Genomic DNA, 24,604 nt, shown 5'->3' with positions numbered 1-24,604 from the left:
GAACGTCCCACATCTCATTTACCGCAATAAATTTAAATGTCTATATTCATAATTTGACATTCAGCTTGTCTTCAAGAGGAAGAACTACAATACAACTTTAATGATGAATTTCAGAGTTTTTCTCATATCTGGACGTAATATATTTCTTGTAAAAGAGAAGCGAAGATACCAATCACCAATTTGACAACGCCATGGAAAAAAAAAGAAAACAAGAAAAAAGAAAGAGGTCATAAGCGGATATATCAATCTAGAGGAACATTATCTTCCAAAGTTTAATTTTACAAATATACATTACTCCACTCCTCTTACGGTCCACATTGTTGTTCAGATCATCACTGTCACAAACTCCGAAGCCGAACCGATTGTAAATACATATCTGTCTTCTAGTTCAATAATAGCTCGTAGAAAACAGAATGTACGTAAATTCATATCAGCCATCTTCTATACTTGGTCGTACATTGAACCTTAAACTAAATGAAATAATGTTTTTTTTCTTAATTGTCCTGTGAAAACTTTATGACTTCATACATGTTTCGTGACTATGGAAACCATTCGTAATATTCCTTATTTGAAACTGTCGGATAAATATAAAAAAATGAATTTTAAACATAACCGTTTTAGGAGTGTTAATGTTCTAAAATCAGAATTTCCAATAAAAGTCGTGGGGTCTGACATTTTGGATCGGATGCAACATCTGCATGTCGGAAACATATTCCGTACTAAATGTCACAATGCATCTTGATTGGTTAATATCAGGACACCTTCGGTAAGTTGACACAAGAATAAACAAGCTTAACTGTCGAACGTTAATTAGCCTTTATGTAAATTTAACATTGTTTGCTTTAGACGTTGATAAAATGTTCAATTACTGATTTTTCATCTACTCAAAGGCAAATATAGTCCTGGAACTGAATTAGTCATAATGAAACACGGGTTTTAAATTAGGATCTTATCTGCTTATCTAAGGCAACTGGATACATGTTCATGTAAAACAAATAAAGATTCATAACGATTATAACATGCGCATTAAAACAAATACTGAAGATCACATGCAATACAGGAATACAATAAAAATGTGCCCCACTATACATAAATTTGCATTGAAAGAAATATTTACGCTTGAGATCATTTATCAGCATGATCTTCGTGTGAATAGGTCAAGTGATTTCAATATGGCATAAATCTGTATTTAAAGAAAAATAAATCTAGTTAGACTGTGTGCTTTAATGACGTTTTCATACACGTGCATATCAATCCCCGATTTATTTTTAATGCGACAGAGGTCACTGTGCTTAAACGGCTGTGGGTAACTTAAGTTACCCACAGCCAAAGATGGCGGACTCTAAACTCGTTGATATTTAATTTATACAAAATGTACCTTTTGCGACGTATTTCATGCAGAATGTAAATATTTATAGGATTATTGAATAAAGAAATGACTAACAATTACCATAAATTTGTTAATATAGAGTTCACTAAAACGCAAGGTCAACTTTAAAAAATGCATAAGATGTCCGTAACTTTTTGATCGAAACTAAGCAGACTGTCCGTAACTTTATTTTTAGATGTGGGTAACTTTTGATTTAAAATTTTAAGAATTATAATTTCAACAATTAGAAGACAATTAACATCATATTTGTAACCTTCGCGGCCGTTTATACTACTCATTCACCAAATGTGATTTTATTAACGCATCATACTTACACCACAGAAGTTTTATGTGGGGTTTGTGGTACTCCATCCTGGTTATGGTTTGAACTTTTATTTACTGATGTGCGTCTTATCGACGTTTTTCGCTTGTCAGACCAAGGCTTTTCCATACTCTTTAATGTTTTAAGTTTAATTATATGTTTGCGGTTTACCTTCACCTCTGTTTCTTTCTATGTGTATTTTGATAAATACTCTTTGACGCGGCTCGGTATTTATACATCCCACCAGTTAGTTATAGTGTTATGATTTTTTGAATATGTTTCCTAGTATGTTTTTTTTTCTCTCTTTGTATGTTATCAAGGGTTGTTAGACTATTAAATTACCCTGTTGTCCTACGTAGTTATTTATATACTATGTCGAATTGTTACACTATGTTGACTGCTCTTTTCCTTTTATTGTCACTGACTATTACCTATTGTGTCTTTTAGTTTTATTCAGTTTAATGAGATTTAATGCAACTTGCATACAAATGAAATATGCAGCTGCTGTAAAACTAGGTTTATTCATTTATACAAAATGTCCTTTTTTTAAGTTTTCCCTTTTACTGTAAATCTTGGTTTTTGTGAGGATGAGAGAAAAGTGTTTTTGGCTTTTTCAAAAAGACGGAAAAAGTTTGTGCACTTAAGTCTCGTATAGTCTATCCACTGCATGCCTGGGCAATTAGGGTTCCCTTCCAAAATCCAAAATCCCGGATTCACGCTACCCTTGTCGTTGCTGGCAGAAAATCTGTAAGTGTATACATGCTACATGTATGTGTAAAACATACTTGTGTAGTCTACTTGTTCAAAATTAAAAACGAATAATGATATGTTTCAACAGTTTATCATACTGCTATGATCGGAAACAACCCTCCGAACTTGGCGATTCGGATACCCTGACGTTATACAAAATGAGACCCGAGTTTTGAGGATTTATCGTGATTTTTTTCATATTTTTCCCAATTTTGTCTTCCATCGATACAATGAATTATATCATACTAGACATCTACTTCGTTTTGTGAATACGTATTCGATGCAATCTCTATCATCAGTTTAAACATTACATCAGCGTATGTCGATTCTTTGAAAGTTACGGACATCTCTATTGGTATGATGAAAAAAGTTACGGACAAGTTGTTTTGAAGTTACGGACAGCCTAAGTGTTTTTTAAAATCGTGCTGTGATCGTTTATTTTGTAGAATTTAATCACCTTTCCAGTTTAGGGGTTTCCCTAAATGATTTATACAACTTTTAAATTCAGTTGTTTAATTGATGCATTCGTGGTATTGTTATTCTATAGAAGAAAAGTATCTAACCGACGCAAGGCGGCTCCATCTTGGGCTGTGGGTAACTTAAGTTACCCACAGCCGTTTAAGCACAGTGAGAGGTTAATACTACAATATACTTAGAATGTGATATGCATATAAGAAAAAAAACTCGGAGTTTTTAGTTGGATACTATTTTAATTCACTAAATCAATTTCTTAATATACAAATGCAATTAACAAAAAATATAATAGATACATTGCAAGTGGTATTAGTTTTTGAAACATGCTTGTCTCACTGATAATTATTTTTAGATTAAAAAGAAAGTAAAGTGACTTTTTTACAAAGATTTGAAAAAAAACCAGCAAATTTTCATGGGAATTTTGAAAAAGCCCAGACAAAAAAACAAACCCAAAAAAACAGACAAACCTTTTATGACCAATTTCGGTTACAAACACTTACATATACATATAACTGGGCATAATTCTTTACATGTATCGATGCAAAGTGCATCAGACACTCGGCACCGTAATCTTGTATTGTATCCATGTGATTATTTATAAAAACTGATTACTTGAAGAAATTGATCGATTGAATTTGTATAAAATGTGATTATGACAGAGTAACGTACTGTCGAATTACAAGATGGATTATTCTTAAACAACATCATTCTTCTATTTCTCAAACCCAACATCTAACATTACTGATGCACAGAAGAAATAAATAAAAAAATATCTTTTGTTATCGTTTCCATGAACTAGATTCTACTATAAATCAAATTTAATCAAAACTTCTGTTTCTCAAATCTAACATTTAAAATAACTGGTGCACTGTGAAAAATTACTTAAATACAAAAATTGGAACTCTCCATGAAATAGATTCTACTATAAAAAATCAAAATTATATAATCAAAGCTAAAGATGTGTTTAGATTTGCTACTGAAATTTTCTGTAAACCTAACAATTGCCAAGGAAAATCAAACATCACGATAAAGGTAATATAATTTTAAGAACTAAGTCTTCTGAATTTCTACATTCATTGGCGAAACTACAGATTTTAACTACAGATTTAAAAAATCTGTTTTAATTAGAAAGATTTAAATAGATTTCACTTGGGTATGAATGATATTATCAACTAAAACAGAGCTCACATCAATTATCGACAAGATATTAAAATGAAAAATAAAACGTACCTTTAGAAATAGAATATCCAAGGCACGTGTCTCTATTAGTTACGTATTGGAAGAGTCTTTGTCCCACACACAAGTTTTAACAATGTCATTTCATAGTCCTTCTAGGCTTGATTAGTAGACAAGACTTCCATCATCAGCAACGACCGACAAATGAATTGACAATCAACATATGGTTCAATCTGAAAAACTGAAAAATTGATTCTGAAATTAACATCTCAGGTGCGACATTGTCACGAGGTTATGACGTCACAATAATCATTTAAAGATGCTTCCATTTATGAGAAACTTAATGAAGAGACGTCCTGCACTTTACACGGTAGAACTATACGCTGGTAAAATGTTGATAAATATTGAATAAACGGTATTGATTTTTGTTTTATGAGATTTTATTGTTGTTTTGATGTATATAATGGAATCACTTTCTATTGCCTGCGGTGTAGCAATCTGTAGACGAAACTAACATAAAAACGTCAAATGAATAAAATCAAATAGTACTGAATTGCAAATGAAACGGATACTCACTGACTTACATAAGCCTGAAATTGAACGTTTCTCCTTTCTATAGATTCCTTTTAAATATAGTTTCCAGTAATATGTTTAAGGAGACAAAAGTTATAATTTGGTTTCAATTTCCATCTTGATAAGTTTCAGGCTTTCATTATAAAGTAAACGGAATACTCTCATCTGGAATTAAAATGAAAAAAAGCAACTAAAGATTAGTGGGCCCGAGGCGCTTTATTGGATTTAGTTTCATCATGAACGATTTAGTTGAATTTTTTTTATAGCCATGGATGAACAAAAATTACTTAAAGAGCCATATGACAAACAGAAATTGATAGAACAGATTTAATGGATTGATTTCAAACCTGTCTTTAAAAGCTTAGTGATTTGTGAAAAAAACCCATATATTGATATAAAATTTATTACCGGTAATCATTTATATAAAGCCATACTATTCAAATCATACAAGTCAGCCCGAAATAGCTGTCTATGTAAAGCTAAAAATAAAATCCGAAACAGCTCTTCAATATTCAGTTAATGATAATGCGTTATAGCCTAACGTACTGGAGACGTACATCAAATAAATTACAGCAACCAGGTTTTCTCTGTAAATACCATCGTATTGACTGTCAGACCAATGTCCTATCAATAGAATTCAATTGTATTGACAAGTAAATTGTGAAGCTGGAAATGACTTTTCCAGTGGAGGATGGCACATAAATAAAATGCTCAAGAACGTTAAATTCAAAGGGTCGCTCAACTCTTCTGTTACAATCAAATCTTGTTTGTTAATTGGACTTCCAGTTTGAGGAAATATATATATGTTTTAATTATAAGTTAGTTGTCAAATTCTAAAATATGTAATGGAAATTTAAGCTTTCTTCTTCAAAAGATGATACATTTTCCTGATTTTTTTGTGTTCTGTTTTGTATTTATTCGAAAACAGTTTTATTACTTGATAAATTCGAAGTATTTGAAATGCAGTTTTTATGAGGCAATGATGAAATTATTAATCTAATAACACTGAGTTTGTATAAAAATTGAGATCGGGTTTAAGTTACTTAATTTAAATGTTTCTCTAGTTCTGTTGCTATTTTACTGTTTGTTTTTGTTCTTTTATTTAAGGTCTTTGTGGTGTGATGTCTGTCATCTCTGACTTACAGTTTTTGGTCAAATATTGTTTTTGTTGCTTAATATATCTCATATGGACTCGAATTATCTGCTCAAAAATATTTTGTAGCTCACTTACTACAATCAAGGATTTTACAGTCTTACTATAAAAATCCTTGTTTCAAGACGGTGTACACACATTGAGTCTTGTTCGTCGCGTAATTTAGTTATTGAAATGAAGACTTAAAAAGTGTGAATAACTCTCTTATGCAAATGATGTACCTAAGCAGACATTAAAAAAACTGAAAGAAGTCATTACATACGATTGGAAAATAACGAAACTCTTTAAGTAACTATTAAGCCTAATGTATTTTATGTATCCAAGACTGTCAAAGGGAGATATTAATCGATTTCTCATTTCTTAAAATTCCTTTAGGAATTTGAGATAAATTAATGATAACGATGAACCGTGCGTGTTTTGTATTTAACATTGTAATTGATCATATAACTAGTTTTCTTAAAAAAAGACGAATGAAAAGAAAATATATATGTCAAATAATTCATAAGATAGTTTGTCTGAACAAGCAATTGATTTTTTTTTAAATAAGAAGAAACCATAAGTAAACTGCTCGCGGAATCAATACCCTATTTAGATTTACAAAAAATGTAATCGCAATGAGATTAAAGATTTGTACCACTAAGTAGATTTGATACATTTATGTGAACAAGCTTAAGAATCAGGAAGAACAAATGTTTTATCATTATACATTGTAATTGTATAATCTTGCTAAATCTAATAATTCCCGTCCGTTGTTCTATTTTTTTTTAAAAGGAAAACAACATCATTAGGGCGCAGATGACTGTGTCAAAGACATTAAAAACTGATTTCTTACTTCTTTCAATTTTTAATGTCACAGTCAGATCCTTATGAATGTTTCATTTATATAATGCGCATAAGTTTCACTCGATTCAAAACTGTTGAAAATTGTCTAACCAATGACAAATTAAAGAGCAGTGAAAAAACAAATCCATAAACATTACACTGGGTTGCTAAACGCAGCAAGATTACAACACTACCTTCAGGTTACAATACACCATTAGATTTTATGGGCGCAGCCATTTTATGAGCATAACATGGTATTCAGAATTAAGAGTATGGCTAATCCTGATTGGTCGACATGTGCGCCCGTTATTTTGAATTTTTAGAGACTTCGTGCATTCTGCTTTATACAAAAGGCAAAATAAAAATTATTCCCTAAAGGCACTGAGATGACTTTTTAACGCTAGGACAAGACACGTATTTTTAAGGGCAAAATTGATAGACATGGGAGATAAGTACAAAATACGCTAAGAAAAGCAACGCGAACCTATATTTTTGGGACCAAAAAATACTGTCCTAATAACTTTTCCTTGATTCTAGCAAGGTTTCGTTAAAAAAATCAACTTTCTAAAGTCTGTATCTCGAAAAAGGCTACCATTGTCGCCTATGGGGAAATTAATTGTTTATTTCATTCTTCATGACGCTGTACTTTCTTTTGAAGTTTTGATCTTATGTCCTATGTGTTAGTTCATTTAAAATGTTTTTATTATTTTCACTTGATTCACCACTGAACAAATTGAGGAACCTCGTAGTAAACTCTGTCACATTCATGCCAATAACATTGTGTTTATCGCTGTTTAGTTCTGGTTTTCCATTACGAGACACAATGTAATAAATAAGTAATCCGGTCTCTTGTTAAAAGTGTGTTCAAACGACAGTTACTGTTTTTTCTTACGCTGATTATATTGGCTGATTATAGCTTTAATGATGGAAGATCTAGTTGTTGGTCTACCGTGTCACTATCCTTTTTACTGTCACTGAAGAAAGTTGATAAGTTAAATTAAAATAATGATTGCTTTTAAAGTACACACATGTTATACATTTAGTTGAATACATCCTACAAATTGCAAATAGTTCGACTAAAACGGTAATAAACAAAGTTGATGAAGATAGTTAAGTAAAAATGATATGAAAGAAACGGGTAAAAATCATAAAATGTATTTTATAATTCAATATACTTGTATTCACTGTTTTTAGTTATTTAGATTCAAACTGCAAAGAGATAAAAAAAAAAAAAATGCTAGCATTTTTAAAGAATGGTGTTGTATAAGAAAATCTCAAAATTCATAATTTCAAATTCACATAGTGTCTTTAAACAGCTAGTAGAGAATGGTTTTCTTGGTTGCATAACTTACCGGAGGATTTCACTTTATGTTTATGATGTCTATTACGAATTCAAATTTCTTCTTATGTCATAAAAACAGGAAAATTAAAAAAATATATAGGAAAGCTTGATCTTTTGTATAATATTATAATCATAGTTTAGTTAAGGCAATCGCTCCATTTTGTGGTCTTTGTGTTAAATTAACTGGTTCCCCGATCTAATATTGCTGAATTAGGTTGGTTTTGTAATCCCTAATAAATCCATATTCAGGATAATAAAATCGGAATCGGATACGTTTCCCAATCCACAAAAGTCTCATTAGTATTAATTGATGAACAAAGTGACAAATTTAGAATTTTCCATTCTGTTACAATGATAAACGGAAACGTCAATAAACTGACCACCGACGGACACTAATTGACTGAGGCTCATAAAGGATTCTGGTCCTCAGAGAAATGTCACATTTCAAATTTATTGAAATTTTAGGAATACAAAATAAAACTGCCATAACAATTTTTTTTAATGTCAGACTAGAAATTAAATTGATGCTGCCATTACAACTTTTGCAATTATTAATATTAAAAACGAAAAGTTATTTTTTTCTGTTGCCTGACATGCATAATACTATAGTTTGTTACTTCTTAATGAGATCATGGAAGTATTATATATACCCAAACTTGTTCATTTCCTTCTCCTTTGGTCTATGGTTGATAATAGTTTCATTGGCAATGCTACCACATTTTTTTTAGTTTTGTCTCATGAAGATTACGTCAATGAAAAAGCAACACAACAGAAGTCAACCGAATATCTATCTCTATAAGTCCCCGTACTGTTTTAAAAGATGACTTATAGACTACACCATATTGTAAATGCTAGATCGGCACGAGTCTAGACTTCTGTGAATAATTCAGCATGATAGACGATTGACACCAACACCGAATTCTCAGTAGACAAAAAGGAGTCACCGACGATTACTGGCGATATTCATAAATTCTGATTATTATTCTAAACTATGATATATTATATGAAACGTGAAACCTAGAATTACATATAGCACTACAAAAAGGAATACCAATGGCTACAGGTCGAATCCAAAGGGTGTTACAAATCCAGGTTCTTATATCATTTTGTTTTCATGATTTCTAGAAAGCCGAACAAGTCGAACTCTATCTTATTTTCCCCTTGCGCATATATTTACTATCTTACTATTTTCAATAGTATTTCAAAAATTAGATAGGTATATTTGCAAATCACTAAATACTTGTGATAGCGAAATTTTGTGATCACTCCACAACTTGTGTTTCAAATTGGCTTATCAGTAAGACTGTTTTAAATAATTAAAACATATAACAACTTGTTTCTGAAAACTACAAGTTCAAAATGTTTGTTAAACTATTTTAATTATGTTAAAGAAACTTTGCCTGAACATTTTGTTTAGTAAATCAATATCTAATAATTACATTAGATATATGTTTCATTACAATACGTTATTCTGATTGGCTAACTGCACATCATGTGTTATTCCTTAAGCAGTTGTATCACTCAATAAAACTTCTCATTCATGATGACACGAGGTCCCACAATAAAGTGCATAGGTAAATAAAATAAAAACTTGATAAAAGGCGTGTTTTCATGATCCTATAGTTAAAAATGTAATTATAAGTATTGAATGCTTTTTTTAGTAACTTTATAGGGTTGTAAAAGCGTTGACCGTGCGCACATTTTAAGTATGAAGCGCTTCCGCGCTTCATACAAAATGTACTTCGGTCAACGCTTTTACACCCCAATAAATTTACAAAAAAGAGCATTCAATTCTTAAATAAACGCCTCACTGATATCGTGGTATAGCGTGCTCATCTCTATAGTGCCAGAGCTAACCGTCGATTTCAAACCAAAGACTTCTTAGCTGCCCTCCGCTACGTCGGTTTCAAACCAAAGACTTCTTAGCTGCCCTCCGCTACGTCGGTTTCAAACCAAAGACTTCTTAGCTGCCCTCCGCTACGTCGGTTTCAAACTAAAGACTTCTTAGCTGCCCTCCGCTACGTCGGTTTCAAACCAAAGACTTCTTAGCTGCCCTCCACTACGTCGGTTTCAAACCAAAGACTTCTTAGCTGCCCTCCGCTACGTCGGTTTCAAACCAAAGACTTCTTAGCTGCCCTCCGCTACGTCGGTTTCAAACCAAAGACTTCTTAGCTGCCCTCCGCTACGTCGGTTTCAAACCAAAGACTTTTTAGCTGCCCTCCGCTAATCAAGTGGCATTCAGGGGTAAGAACAAAGACTGATTGGTGCAGAGTCAAAATAAGTTCGGTAATGTGATAGGATTTTCTTTAAACTTGTGTACTAGTACCTTAGAAAAAATGACTAAGTGTTGACTAGTATCGTTTGTGTTGAGGGGCCAGCTGACGCCCGCCTCGAGGAGCGATATTTTCTCGCAGTGTTGAAGACTGATTTCTGCTTGATATTTGGTCGGGGTATTGACTCTTTGACACATTTCAAATGTTTTCATCCAAAATATTGCATATAACTTGCCACTGGACGTTCAACAGTTCTATTATGATCATCTATATCTAAGTCGTATATGAATACATCAGAAGACGGTTCCGTGATACTTTTATTGGCAGCTGATGCATTTATTATTATCAGTGAATAGTAATTGAAAGATGTTAAATCATGGAATGAAGTATCGATTCTAAATCAATTATTGAAAGGCCATTAGTTTTAACAAATTCAGTTAAAGAGTACTTAAATTTCAAATGAAATCACAATTCATCTGACCGTATCATACGAAAAACGATTCAAAATGTGTTTGTAAATGCTCAATGAATAAACCATGTCTTTGATTCTGAGTCTTTGATAAATAATTCAATATATTCCACTATTGTATTATCTTATACCCTACGTGTATTTCAACATGGTAAAGCATGCACGTGTTTACATTTTAAAACCTATATACTATTTTAGGAGCGTTTTATTATTGCAAAGTTCCAAACATCGATAACTGTGAATGTGATTTTTCTGTTTTATTACTGTTTATATGCCTATTTTATTACATCCGAGTGGTCGATTCCATAGCTTGAGTACTATTATATAATCCCTCAGTTTTTGCAGATATTGTACTACTGTAATCAACATAAACAATCATATAATTTACCAGAAGCAAGGCATAGTTGTCTGTACTTCCAAGTTCTATACCATGTTTTTATACATTAAGTGATATTGATATAATATATTTTCAAACTTGTCATTAGTGCTTAGAATTGTCCAGTTAACTCCACACAGAAATAACAACAAGACAGAAGTTGTATTTAGAATTAAGAAGCTGTACGTTTATATTCCCGTTACACAAAAGAGGATATGTTTGAAGTCACACAGTCATAATCTTTTTGTTGAAATAATTACCTAGATCGCTTGAACGGAAACTATCATTTTTGTGCAGCCGGTGTTCTCGACTATAACTTTTCATATATGTATTCACCAACAGACACTTATGACTTATATGAAAACAAAGAGATGTTGTATGATTGCCAATGTGACAGCTACCCACCAGAGACCAAAAACGAGGATGTAAACAGCTATAAGACACTGTGCAGCTTTCACAAATGAGTAATTATTGTTCTGCAGTTCTTCTGATCCATGTTAATATTGAAGGAAGACAGATAAGTTACGACTGGAAATGTCAAAAAAAAAATTATGGATTTTTTTTAGCTATATACTTTATAGCAGTTCATGCAAGTGTTAGTTTATAAGATATGAATCGTATGCCCACAATTTGCTATATAGCATCATCGGTATATCAAACAAATAATGACTTCATAAATCTCATCTTAGTTTGACAGAGGAAAGTTTGAGGAACTCATTCAGACATTTTCTCATTGCCTCATCCCTTTTACTATAATCTCAGGAAAATGGTATAATTCTATGGACAATTTTCAGATGAAATACGTAAACATCTTATTTTTTCTAGTGAGAGACAGAATGTTCTCTTGAAAGAAAAGTGGAACAGTCAATATATTGTTTTTCTTTTAGAAACCATTTTGTGTGCAATTCTTTTTTTAAACATAGAAAATGTATGTATACTGACAGATAACATGCTCCTCTTGTTTGATTTGCTAATCGATAAAGCACATTATTAGTCCGCTGACTTTCGCTTCTACAATAAACTTCGAAACTGTGGTCACTTCGACAATGTTTATCCTAGAAAAGCGATGTGCACCGTTTCGGATTTTGAAAACAGTGATACCAAAGTAACGTTAGGATTGACGACGACGGTACGATCATCAAGGTTTACGTGACTGTTTTGTGCTGTCAATTTATGAACGTCTATTGATTTTAGTACTAGTACTGGCATACTTGTTGTTTTAATTCATAAATAAAATTAAAAATATCAGATCACTTCATTTGATATTCTATTTTGAGAAAATTTAAAAGGGAAGAAGTATGAAGCGTAATGTGATGTGACCTTATAAGTAATTTACATTGAATAAGCATTATATATATATATATATATATGCTTGAGGAAATAAGATTTATCAGATCATAAAAAAAAATTCCTTTTATTGGATCAGAAGTCTTTGTAGAAATGTACTAGAATGAAACAAGTACAAAATAATGGTAGCCTTCATGTTAGCGCATTTGCTTGGTCTCTTAACTTAATTAAAGGTTGATACAGACGAAATCTTAAATAGGTTATTTTTACAGTATCTGAAAGAGAGTTTAATCTATATAATTTAAAATTCAATTGATGAATATTATACCACTGTACCTTTCTAAGAAATAGCAAGATATTCACGTTTATCATATTTGGAAATCCTTATTATTTGGTGAATAAAACAGAAATTTGACAATGATCTGATACTTTTTTTGGTAACAAGTGAGTCCTTAGATCGAATACGTTTGGGTAGTAGAAAAATGTGATTATTTGTTTTTGTTTTCTTGAAATGTTTTTAACATTAATGTTGAATACGTGACAAAGCCAACGATGAATAATCTGACTTTAAGTTAAATAATGACAATGGTATAAGTCTGTCAAGCTGGATGTTTTAAGAACTGGGTTAATCTCCATTAAGACGTTTCAGAAGAAGATATGTACAATAATACTATCTCTTCACAATGGTCCTTAAAATCAAGAAGGTCAGAAGAAAGCTAAAAAAAAAAACCCAACGACATGTTTAAAAATGTACATTTCAGCTTTCGTTTTCATCAGGTCGAAAGGAACAACAATTCTTAATTTTCAACTGAAGTCAATAAAATTATGCTAATATCCATTAACTGTAGGACGGGAATCGTACAACACATGCTTGGGATTTTTTTTATAATAATTATGTTGTTCATTTCAAATTACTTGTTTGATTTGTATATTTAATTTGATGAACAGAAGATTTTACCAAAACCTCTCTTTTTTATTTTTTTTCCAGATGTAAGGGTTGTCTCTGTATGAGAAATGGTTAACAAAAATAGTTCTTTGTGGTTTGTCAAAATATAATGTTCATGCATGCATCAACTTGAAACATCTTGAAATAAAGGTCTTAATATTGTGACCTCAAATAGTGTTCTTTTTATCACACGTATTGCTTTTAAGAATATCATTTTTTAAATCATAGGTTTGTTAAATAAAACCCAGCGATATATTAAACGAATATCGCTGTATAAACAAGTAACTTATCCTGATATATAACACACTGTTTTCAACCAATCAATCAAAAGCAAACATTTAGCTTTCTCTGTCAATTTTATTTGTCAACACCCGCATCTATTTTTAAAACTCACGGAAGAAAGATGAAAGAACAGTTTGAATTTTTTCTTCAAAAGATTTATAACGTATTATCATGATAACCCTATTTAATCAGACAAAAACGAACCAATATTCAGAACTGGACAGATTAAAACGGAAATAACAGCCAATATGACTGTACCAAGGGAACGATACAAACATTTCAGATTACTATTAAAAACTTCATCTTGAATCATATTCGTTTTATAACAGTAAATAATCATTATTATGTAACACATCAAAGCCAATGATTCTACCAATAAATAATACGAAGCATTATAAAATGATATTTGAATTGACTATTTTTCTCAATTTTTCATCAAATGAAGTAGCATTGTTAAACTATGGTCCGCGGCTTGAATAAAATCTAGCTAATTTTCTTTTAAGACTTTTCAATTTACTTTTGATCTTTGAGTACCCTTTAAATATCAAGTTTTCTATATATCAGTCTGGTCTATGGCAGAAATGAATTGTCTGTGAAAAATTTCTGGAATTTGAAGCAAAATGTATATGCACAAACGTAATATTATTCAAAAACATGTAAATTTATTCTTGTTGAGTCGATTTATAGAAGTGTAAACAAATGATCTACATCATTAATCAGACTGTAAAAAGTATCGCGTAGTAATGGTTTATGTAAACATAGAAATTAGAATATATGAGAATTCTGCAAAGGACTCACTTTAAATAGAATATAGAAATGTCCGGATTAGGCCAGTTTGACGTCCTTTTTGGTTTACTCATCTCTTCAATGTCTGTAGGATCAGGTTTTGAATTAAAAATATTATGACCTCTCTCGAGCATCACGGAAGCCAAACATTCCATTTGATACCTTTATTGTTATTAAAGAAAACACATTGTTTGAGACGCTTGCATCGTAGACTGCTTAAAATGGTCTTGAAATCTGACAAGACATAAATAATTTCTTATTAAAAGACATTTATTGTCAGCTTCGATTTGATTTCTTTTGGTTTTGCTTACAGTTCATATTTTCCAAATTCAATATTGTTAAAGCCAACCAGAAATGTCTTTGATACTAGTTTAAACATTACTAAAGCCTTACACACATGCTATTCTCCATGATACTAGTTTAAACATTACTAAAGCCTTACACACATGCTATTCTCCATGATACTAGTTTAAACATTACTAAAGCCTTACACACATGCTATTCTCCTTGATACTAGTTAAAACATCAGCCAAACACAAAGGTTACCCTCTTTGATACTAGGTTTAACATCGTTAAAGCCAAGCTTAAATGATACCAGGCTAAACATTTTAAAAGCCAAACACAAATGCAGCCCTCTTTGATATTAGGTTAAATATTCTATTTGGAACTACAATATCAATCACAACTGACAACTTAAAATCTTCACAACAACAGAGTTAACAGAACGTTTTCACCGAACGCAATCCCTTAACTTACATAATGTTTAGCCTACGGTTACAATTACATAATATGACACTGCAAAAAGATTGATCACAATCGGATTTGAAACTTCTCCTGATTTGTACCAGAATTTATTTTTATGAAAATCTTGCGTTCAATTTTATCTAGAATTTCTCAGTTGTTCTGGTGTTTTGATGAAGTTATAGAATTCAATTACAAATAGACATAATGATTGTTATAATGATTAGTCATAACATATGCGTCAATTTAAACCTAATAGAAAGGTTAAATAAAGCTAATCTGGACGTTTTATAATAAGACAATGGCCATAAGGTTTCTCAAGTGCTGAATTACCTGGTAAAGCATTATCCTTTGATTTCAAATGTCGGAAATCAATTGGCAACCTTTTACTACATCAATGAATATATTGGATCCATAGAAACTAGTGATATTACTTCTTTATATCTCTGAAAAGGTCGGTCTATGGATTCGAATGCAAAGATAAGAAATTTCAGCAGGATTTGTTCCGGCACGTATGACTCTAGACATCTTCAAACTTGTCGTTTATACTGCTATTATGAACAGAGAAACACGAACATCAAATAGTTTATTGAAAAAACAATTAAATCTGATAAAATTATTGATTCGTCAGGTAGGATAGAAAATTTTCAATTACTGCTTAAAAAGTATTTACACACAATTGTAAATAAAGGTATGCTTGCATGCAAGGCAACGCTCCACCACAATTAAAGCTCTATAACAGATCCGTTCCCAAAAGATTACTATTCCAATCAATCAAGCATGTTTCTACATAAATGTTATTTGGTTTTATTGTCAAAAGATATTTGGTCCTACTCTGGTGAATACAGTTATCAACTGTAATGATTTTTTTGGAGAAAATTGCAAGATAATTTCCGATCCGGGTTGATGTATAACCTTTTAAAACTTAATTAGTGTTTCGGAAACCTCACATGTTCATTCCTGTGTTTATTCTAATGTTGAAATCCTAGTTTGCAAACCAGGACGTTGCACGCGAGATCGAGTTACGTGGACATTATTTTCTTATTTAACGTTTAAAGTGGCGTTTCCAATCAAGTAAATGCTAATGAAAGGCATAAATGACGAAGGGGAGATATATTTCACAGATTGATTGCAAATCAATACAAAACACTGGGGGAATATCCTGCAATGAAATAAAGCCACGGTACTAATGCTTTTAACGTTTTAAAAACTCATTAAAATTAGTTTAGTTAAAAATATGTCAAAATACATGCTCAAACAAGAAAATTCAATAATAGGATTGAAAATGATATATTACCCTGTTATTTGAGATAGTAATTTTTCATTGCTAATGAAAAGTACAAAGTTCTGCAGATTGAATGCCACGTTTTTCATATGGTCATCATTTGCATAATTAAAATATTTATTAGAAGAAAATGTCATATTTCATGTTGTCAAACAGCTGTCAGAAAGGCATGGTTTCTATATATAAACGATTAAGTTAATTACCATAAACATTTCACTCAACAGTAAGCTTTACAAACTAACAAATACCAATTATTCAAAGTTAGAAAACACACAAATAAAAATAGAAAACACACAAATAAAAATAATACACTATTTTTTGTGGCATTGTTAAGATTCCTAAATTGTGTTATTATAGTAAAAAAATTAACGGTACCAATTTTCTTGCACCAGATGCGCATTTCGACAATACATGTCTCTTCAGTGATGCTCGTGGCCAAAATATTTGAAATCCAAAGCTTATATAAAAGATGAAGATAAATTGTGCAAAGGTATTTAAAATATAAGACAATGGGGTAATATCCAGAATACGACAATGAGGTAATATTCAGAATAAAACAATGGGGTAATATTTAGAGTAAATCAGTGAGGTAATATTCAAAGGAAATTCAGCAGACAGCTCTTCATTAAAGGAATCACAGGATAACACAGAATTTTCATGATTACAAATGAATATCTGGACAAAATCGTCTTGACGAACTGAAAGAATAGAAGAATTTAAATGTCATTGTCCTGAATATCATATCAATTGCTCTGCTTGAAGTCAAGCACAAAAATATCATGCAAAACATAAGAATAGATATGTGCTAAACAATTCACAATGCAATTGAATAACACTCAATCTATTTGAAATACAAAAAGTGAACAAAAGGTCGATCTTCCTACGTTCTAAGCGATTGATCGGATTGCCTTCAGAAAATAACGGTCGGGTCTAAAGATTTAGAAAAACTGAAGATGTAGGTATATACAAGAGAAACTTACATAAGCTGTAGCCAAGAGCAAATCGTGTATCAACCGGAAGATTTAAAGAAGGTGTCGTGTCTAAGCGTTATAAACTTATATGACTATGAGTATTAGAAATAAGAAATGAATTTTAAAAGTAAAATAAAACCAGATCTACAACTGATTTGGGAGTTATAAATAATTTATCACCCCGACCCTATATAAAGACTTAACTTTTTATAGTTCGTTCTTATGTTGTACTGTTATACCACTGTCCCAGGTTAGGGGAGGGTTGGGATCCCGCTAACATGTTTAACCCCGCCACATTGTTTATGTATGTGCCTGTTCCAAGTCAGGAGCCTGTAATTCAGTGGTTGTCGTTTGTTTATGTGTTACATATTTGTTTTCCGTTCATTTTTTTTTACATAAAAAAGGCCGTTAGTTTTTTCGTTTGAATTGTTTTATATTGTCTTATCGGGGCATTTTATAGCTGACTATGCGGTATGGGCTTTGCTCATTGTTGAAGGCCTATAGTTGTTAATGTCTGTGTCATTTTGGTCTTTTGTGGATAGTTGTCTCATTGGCAATCATACCACATCTTCTTTTTTATATTAAGGTTCACTTACATCTATACTGAGTAGGCTTGTTTATTCTTGGATTACAAACCAATTGATATGCAAAATTTGGAAGCACATGTACCGTATAATCAACTATCAATATAGTGAAATTATAGTGATTTAAAAATATTCTCTCGTGAGCATTATCTCAAATTTCAATTATAATTGTCATCAATATTTAACGGAAATTGAAATCGAATTTGTTGTCACAACAAAACTAACCATGGGTGTAATTTATAAATTTTCCGGTATTTTATTGACTTAAACATTTAATTATTTTTGCAGCTGGTCCCTGTATTCGTGCTTTACTTTTACAAAACATATTACTCAATGCAATAGACGCTATTTTGAACCATTACAATATGAAAAAATAACCAAACAACCTTGCCACAATAGATGACAGATCATATTTTGAAACATATACACATGGGGTGTCTTGTTAGGTAGTGTTAATGTGGAAATAAAAAAGTAAAAAGTATACAATCCAATTCTTCATCAAAGCCCTTTCATTTTATATATTTTTTTCATGCCCTTAGCGAATTTGAAATTAGTGAGCGATCTTATGCAATTCATGCTATATAAATTTTTGCATTTTGAATAGATTCGGGGAATATAGAATTTTACAGGTGTAATAGTGCAAGCAATTAATTGAATGTCTTATACATGACGGGTTCCTCATGTGCAACAGAATCTGCTTACTCCTCCGGAATATGTAAGATATCCCCCGTTTTTTTGGTATAGTTCGTTTTTGACAGACTAGATTTCTTAGTTGAACTTTGTATACCGTATTTGCGTTTAAATCATCAGGATATTGTCAGTTTGTTTTCGACTAAAAGTTTCAAATTCCCCTTTGGTTTCTTTCGCTTCTTTTTTCGTAATATTCATAGTGTCATTTTTTTTTGCTTTGTTTTGTTTTCTACTGTCATGAATTAGACCGTTGGTTTTTACAATTCTTTAATGTCTAGGCTTTTATATCCAACTATACGGTTAGGGTTTGCTTGGTTTAAAAAAAAATATGGTGATATAGTTATAACATGTGGTATGTTTGTCAATGAGACAAGTGAACGCTCTACATGAAACTAAATGATACAGACATTATGGTTGTTTCCATTCACTAATATATAACTTCTTGGTTTTGTTTTTATTAATTGCTTGAAATAAGCGTGTGGTAAAGTAAATAAATTGACAGAGTTGTATCAGCAGAAATGACAAGAATTTTTTTCTGACGTTTTCGTACTAAACATATTGTGACATTAACATCCAGACAAAACTGAGAAACGGAAATTGAAAATAAATATCATTTTGTAATTTTAATTCAGAGCATGTGCAAAAGTTGCTTTTAAAATATTCGATCTTTTCATACTGAAAATGACACTGAAGCCAACTGGGAAATCATAGTTATTCAGCGTAATCTATAATAAATCTTTTTACAACATTTTCCGTAATATTTTTTTTTATCTAATAATATCATTCTGACATTCGATAATTTTGGAGTAAAGTTTAATACAAAAATCAATCTAAGCTGCTTATTAGGACAAAGTTGAAATTATTGTGTGTTGGCATATTATAGTGTGCATGTAACTATTAAAATATAAAAGCATTACTATTCCAGTACTCCCCCTTTAAAATCCGAGTTCCATACGACAAGCGGGTCAGTCAATTTGTATTTAACTATGTTGCATATAAGACTTGTTTTAGTATGATACGTATCGAGAAGTTTGGCCAAAGAGATAGCTTATTTTGATTGTTGTTCAATATGTTAATATATATACGAAGATGTGGTACGAGTGCAAATAAGACAACTCTCCATCCGAGTCACAATTTGTAAAAGTAAAGCATTGCAGGTAAAATTATCAAGCTAATGCTCTGACATGCATTACGGAATAAATCCTGATTTTGTTTTCAAAACGACATGAAGTATTTTGTTTGATCTATACGATGATAGAAACCACACCGAGGCGGTCACGCTACCACGATTTCATTGATGTGGTATAAATAATAGGGAAAGAGCGTATACTATTCGATTATCACGAACTTTTTATCAATACTTGAAGTGTTCTATCTTAATCATAAGTACTGCCAACAAATACTATTTGAGTACTTTATGTATACGATGTACTTCATTTATAAGTCATACTTATAAGAATAGTTCGGCAAATAATCTTACGAGCATGGTGAACGTACTTTTAAATATGTCCCATTAAACACTTTCAAATGTATTTATGATTCATAACTGATATTAATTCTGTCATAGCAACAACATTTCTACCCTTAATGGTATTGTCCAGAAGTCTCTTGATAGTTTTCTGACCCATTATATATTTGGATTGTTTAACGATTTTCCTCGATAATTACAAGACTAACAGGTTTGCGAAGTTCATATGGTGATAGATATTGTAATCTGATAAGCTTGAATGTCTGGGATCAGCAACATATGCTTGTGTTTAAAGATGTCGATGAACCTGTCATATTACCAGTTTAAAACAACATATTTGAAATAAATAAGAGATGTGTCAGCGAATATCAATAATGTAAATATTTGCCATACGTTTCCAGGTAGTTCCATTTAAAGATAAGAATCAAGAGATACAATACTGATAACTTAGAAAATCTAATCAACCTGCTTCAGGTACAAATGTCACCATTGTCATACTATTCCAATATTTAAAAGATAAATCTAGGCATAGAATTATTTATTATGTCAAAATCTGTAACTTTTAGTCTAGACAAAGTCGCTTTTAAGAAATTTGATATCCCCTTTAAAGGTTAAGTCGACATAACAAATAGACATTGAAACAATCAACCGCATTTTTGCGCCTGTCCCAAGTCAGGAGCCTCTGGCCTTTGTTAGTCTTGTATTATTTTAATTTTAGTTTCTTGTGTACAATTTGGAAATAAGTATGGCGTTCATTATCACTGGACTAGTATATATTTGTTTAGGGGCCAGCTGAAGGACGCCTCCGGGTGCGAGAATTTCTCGCTACATTGAAGACCTGTTGGTGACCCTCTGCTGTTGTTTTTTATTTGGTCGGGTTGTTGTCTCTTTGACACATTCCCCATTTCCATTCTCAATTTTATATGCCTTTACAAAGCGTGTTCATGGCTGAGTTGGTTTTCGTAGTTGCTATTCGAAGTTGTTACTGGCAAAAAAAAAAAGAGAAAGCAAACAATCAATAACAGAGGATTCATAAGAAGTCAAACATTTGTTTCATATACACGGTACCACTCCCTAAACTTTTTATATGATGTTTTATTTCCCAATATAAAGCAACACCAATGACTGTATATACTTTAAATAACAATGATACAACAATGCATATAATTTTTTTATTAAAAGAAAAACAAAAATCGTCAAGGAAATTTAAAACAATTGAATATTCTTATTTTCATGATTTACAGGGTTGTAAAAGTGTTTACCATGATCGCATACTTATTTAGTATGACGGAGACAAATTTGACAAAACGATCTTAAGTTTGTGTGATAAATTGCTTTTTTCATGTTATTTTATACACTTATAGGTACACTTACATTGCTGAACATGTACACGAAGTTGTACGTGTAAACTTCTGACATTCGACAATATTTAACACCGAAACGTCCAGCGCATCTTGAAATTGTTCGAAATGATCACAGCGAATCTCAAATATTATTGTGCCATAAGCGATCACTAGACATACATCATTGACACATTCCCCATTTCCATTCTCAATTTTATCATCGTTAACATTATGGTACCTACACAATGACACATCTACGTTCTTATCACAATAAAGGCAAGGATAGCAATAGAAAAAATATCGAATGAACAAAAAAGTATAATTAATTGTGTGTCAAACCAAATAAGCGTTTTCCTAGTTTTGATACTGCACACTACATTTAACTTAGTTTCATAAAATATTCATACATTATCACCTGCGTGCAGTAAGAACGAAACAAGTGTCTGTCATTTCGTTCAGCTTTTGGTTCGTTTATTCTTTTTTATGCCCCACCTACGATAGTAGAGGGGCATTATGTTTTCTGGTCTGTGCGTCCGTTCGTCCGTCCGTCTGTTCGTTCGTTCGTTCGTTCGTCCGTCTGTCCCGCTTCAGGTTAAAGTTTTTGGTCAAGGTAGTTTTTGATGAAGTTGAAGTCCAATCAACTTGAAACTTAGTATACATGTGCCCTATGATATGATCTTTCTAATTTAAATGCCAAATTATAGTTTTGACCCCAATTTTACGGTTCACTGAACATAGAAAATGATAGTGCAAATTTCAGGTTAAAGTTTTTGGTTAAGGTAGTTTTTGATGAAGTTGAAGTCCAATCAACTTGAAACTTAGTATACATGTGCCCTATGATATGATCTTTCTAATTTAAATGCCAAATTATAGTTTTGACCCCAATTTTACGGTTCACTGAACATAGAAAATGATAGTGCAAATTTCAGGTTAAAGTTTTTGGTCAAGGTAGTTTTTGATAAAGTAGAGGTCCAATCAACTTGAAACTTAGTATACATGTTCCCTTTGATAAGATCATTCTAATTTTAATGCCAAATTAGAGAATTTATTCCAATTTCACGTTCCACTAAACATAGAAAATGATAGTGCGAGTGGGGCATCCGTGTACTGTGGACACATTCTTGTTTGATCTATATTTAGCACAGCGTTTGTGTAATTGACAAAGGGGAAACCAAAAGCAGCCTCATTGTCGCCCTTGACACTCCTAACACATTTGAATTATACGAATGTGTCTGCCCTCATGCCGAACTTCTGTGCAACTGATAGTCGTGCAAGTTGTGTTTCAATAGCATAACTACATTTGAATATTTCTTTTTTTTTAAAACTTTTTATACCATTTCAATGAGTATACCAGTCAAAGAAAACCATGAAGTCACTTGCAAACATTATGATACTAAGGCTATACGGTGAGATGGGGGCTTATGTCCACGTCATTTTAACTCTTAAGATAGTTGTCTCAATTGCAATCAAACTTTTTTTTATTATAATGTAGTTCAGTGATTCGAATACTTACTTCTTCATACTGCTGTTAAAACCGTCATAATATACTAACATACACCAGCAGTAAATTGTATTGGGAAACATATAATAGAGTAATGAGTAAATAAAAGCAACATTCACTTGAATAAAAAAAGAAGATGTGGTATGCTTGCCAATGAGACAACTCTCAACACGAGAACAAATAACAAATAAATGCACTGAAATATTAACAAGTGCAGTAAAGGAATGTATGTGTACAATGGCTATATTTGACTATAAAAGTGTTTTCTAGAATGACGCCAAATTTATTTCAGGCACCGTCAGAAAAATAATAAGACAATTGGTCAAGGTAGTTTTCTTTCAACTGTAATGATTTTCTTTTCAGATATTCATTTTTTTCTTTGTAACTAGCCATTTCAGTTTTATCTTTCCATTAGCAGATGGTTAATAAATTGTTTTGATCGTGATTAAATTAAACGTTAGTAGATTATACTGAAATTGAAGGACATACAATTTATAAACTGATTTCAGCAGCGCAATGTTTCTAAGGAATTAAAACATCTAACAGAAGCCATGCGCGGTGAAAACATCAATAAAAACATGCCGATTACAGTGCTTTTGACAGCATTAAAGACATTGAATAATTAAAGATAATCTCCTTTTCATTAAACTCCTATAACATATCGTCAAACACTTAGACACATTGTAATTAAAACATGAAATTAAAATCAATACTTCATCAATTAGATATACACTTAATGGACTTACCATTCAAAGCTGTCGTAGAATTAATTTCAATAAAATCTACAGCAAATATAGGAGACATTCAAATCCCGTTAATTGCATCGCAATATATTTGTCACAGTAAATGTAACTTTGTCTTCATAGCATTTAATGAAAAATTGTCAATATAAACAGTGTTGCTTCATTAAATATTTATTCCATCTAAATAGACTTAGAATGCATACCAATCTCATTGATTCTAGTTTTTATAGGAAAGTTTTAATACAGAAAGACAATTGTCCCATGGCGAGATACTACTACTAATGCCTGCTTATTCCATTTTGAATATTGACGACGCAATAGAAATGAGATACCATAATCCTTAGGGATGAGTTGATGACTACGGGACAGAATCACAGTTGAGACAAATCAGATAGCGTGGTATATATTAAGTTATCTACGCTTTCTGATCGGCAGTAAAAATCGGCATTTTGTCGTTCATATTAATTTCCGTTAATTGCCTTGAAGATGTCGTGACTTTGTAAAAGCGAAAATAAAACGAAGCTATATAGTTGTGTAAATAGTAATTACCTTTGAAATAAAAATTAATTCATTTCTAATGCAAATAACCTCTAGGTTTAGAAAATGTGCATTTATAGGGCAGGAACAATGGTAAATCTTGCCTAAATGATTTTGATGCCTAGCGGAATTGCTCAATCTCCCTGTTCGATAACCTGTTATATGAAATTGATAACTGGATTCTAGGTCTAATCATGTAATTGACTTTACCATTCCCCAACTAATACTTTAGAAATTGCATTAGATGATCTTGATAAACGATTTATAATTTTCCTTGTCCAAATGACAAAGACATTTCTCATCAAAATGGACGTCACAAATGCATTTCGTTCCAGGAAACA

The 24,604-nt window shown here is 31.7% G+C and overlaps 1 long non-coding RNA gene across 1 annotated transcript; it reads right to left on the bottom strand.

The window, feature by feature from the left end:
* Positions 1-11: 11 nt before the first annotated feature.
* On the bottom strand, positions 12-24,091 carry LOC139485449 (uncharacterized). The gene is made up of 3 exons (XR_011655324.1): positions 23,730-24,091; positions 4,146-4,332; positions 12-1,183 (listed from the first exon to the last, which is right to left on the bottom strand). It is a non-coding gene; the product is annotated as an uncharacterized lncRNA (long non-coding RNA).
* Positions 24,092-24,604: the final 513 nt, after the last annotated feature.

Source organism: Mytilus edulis, chromosome 8 (assembly GCF_963676685.1).
Source record: "Mytilus edulis chromosome 8, xbMytEdul2.2, whole genome shotgun sequence".
NCBI lineage: Eukaryota > Metazoa > Mollusca > Bivalvia > Mytilida > Mytilidae > Mytilus > Mytilus edulis.
Note: the sequence above shows the minus strand (reverse complement) of the source record. Positions and strands in the feature narration are given on the sequence as shown.